The sequence below is a fragment of the Etheostoma cragini genome, chromosome 22, assembly GCF_013103735.1.
Source record: "Etheostoma cragini isolate CJK2018 chromosome 22, CSU_Ecrag_1.0, whole genome shotgun sequence".
In the NCBI taxonomy this organism is placed as follows: Eukaryota; Metazoa; Chordata; class Actinopteri; order Perciformes; family Percidae; genus Etheostoma; species Etheostoma cragini.
Genome location: NC_048428.1, coordinates 2,042,031 through 2,044,505, shown reverse-complemented (window position 1 = coordinate 2,044,505; position 2,475 = coordinate 2,042,031).

Sequence of the window (2,475 nt, the reverse complement as noted above, 5' to 3'; positions counted from 1 at the left end):
TAAATTACCTGAGTGATCCAATGGATATGTAGTGTCTAACCCATAATTGGAATGATCCCGGCATAAACGTAGGAATCCATTTTAGAGTGGCATGAAGGAGAGGTAAATATGCCTTTAACAGCCTAACAAAAACGTCAATATAGCTTTGCTTTTAAGCCCTTAATTTTAAGACCGTACATCAGAATGATCTGAAATTACCTGGCAGACACACTGGATAGGTGATGTCTCCCTCAGACTTGGAATGAAGCTAGCATAACGTCAGGATTCCTTTTTAGAGTAGCCTGAACAAGAGAAAAATATGCCCTAAACTGCCTGCAAAATATTTACATTATACCATTTAGTAGACATTCTAGGCTTTAATTTTAAAATCCTACATCGGAAGGATCTGATATTACCTGTGAGACACACTGGATAGGTGATGTCTCCCCCAGACTTGAAATGAAGCTGGCATAACTTCAGGATTCCTTTTTAGAGTAGCCTGAACAAGAGAAAAATATGCCTTTGACAGCCTGCAAAATATTTAAATTATACCATTTATTAGACTTTCTAGGCTTTATTTTTAAAAAATCAAATATCGTCAATATAGCTTTGCTTTTAAGACCTTAATTTTAAAATTCTACATCAGAATGCTCTGAAATTACTTTTGAGACACACTGGATAGTTGCAGTTTCCCCCAGATTTGGAATGAATTTGGCAAAACTTCAGGATTTATTTTTAAAATCACCTGAACAAGAGAAAAATATGACTTTTACTGACTGAAACATATTTAAGTTATAACATTCAGTAGACATTCTAGGCTTTAATTTTAAAATCCTACATCAGAATGATTTGAAATTACCTGTGAGACACACTGGATAGGTGATGTCTCCCCCAGACTTGGAATGAAGCTGGCATAACTTCAGGATTCCTTTTTAGAGTAGCCTGAACAAGAGAGAAATATGCCTTTAACAGCCTGCAAAATTTTTAAATTATACCATTTAATAGACCTTCTAGGCTTCATTTTAAAATTCCTGCATCAGAATCGGCCTAAATTACCCGAGTGATCCAATGGATATGTAGTGTCTAACCCATAATTAGAATGAACCTGGCATAACAGTAGGAATCCATTTTAGAGTGGCATGATGGAGAGTTAAAAATGCCTTTAACAGCCTAACAAAAATCGTCAATATAGCTTTGCTTTTGAGCCCTTAATTTTAAAACCGTACATCGGAATGCTCTGAAATTACCTGACAGACACAATGGATAGGTGATGTCTCCCCAAGACTTTGAATGAAGCTGGCATAACGTCAGGATTCCTTTTTAGAGTAGCCTGAACAAGAGAAAAATATGCCTTTAACAACCTGCAAAATATTTAAATTTCAACATTTAGTAGAGATTCTAGGTTTTAATTTTAAAACCGTACATCAGAATGCTCTGAAATTACCTAACAGACACACTGGATAGGTGATGTCTCCCCCAGATTTTGAAGGAAGCTGCCATAATTTCAGGATTCCTTTTTAGAGTAGCCTGAACAAGAGAAAAATATGCCTTTAACAGCCTGCAAAATTTTTAAATTATACTTTCTAGGCTTCATTTTTAAATTCCTACATCAGAATCGTCCAAAAATTACCTGAGTGATCCAATGGATATGTAGTGTCTAACCCATAATTGGAATGAACCTGGCATAAACGTAGGAATCCATTTTAGAGTGGCATGATGGAGAGTTAAATATGCCTTTAACAGCCTAACAAAAGCGTCAATAAAGCTTTGCTTTTAAGCCCTTAATTTTAAAACCGTACATCAGAATGCTCTGAAATTACCTGTGAGACACACTGGTTAGGTGATGTCTCCCCCAGACTTGGAATGAAGCTGGCATAACGTCAGGATTCCTTTTTAGAGTAGCCTGAACAAGTGAAAAATATTTAAATTATACCATTTATTAGACTTTCTAGGCTTTATTTTTAAAATCCTACATCAGAATGATCTGAAATTACCTGAGTGATCCAATGGATATGTAATGTCTTACCCAAAATTTGAATAAACCAGGCATACCAGTAGGAATCCATTTTAGAGTGGCATGAAGGAGAGTTAAATATGCCTTTAACAGCCTTACAAAAAGCGTCAATATAACGTTGCTTTTAAGCCCTTAATTTTGAAACCGTACATCAGAATGCTCTGAAGTTACCAGACAGACACACTCGATAGGTGATGTCTCCCCAAGACTTTGATTGAAGCTGGCATAAAGTAAGGATTCCATTTTAGAGTAGCCTGAACAAGAGAAAAATATGCCTTTAACAGCCTTCAAAATATTTAAATTTTAACATTTAGTAGAGATTCTAGGCTTTCATTTTAAAATCCTACATCAGAATGATCTGAAATTACCTGTGAGACACACTGGATAGGTCATGTCTCACCCACACTTGGATTGAAGCTGGCATAACTTCAAGATTCCTTTTTAGAGTAGCCTGAACAAGAGAAAAATATGCCTTTAACAGG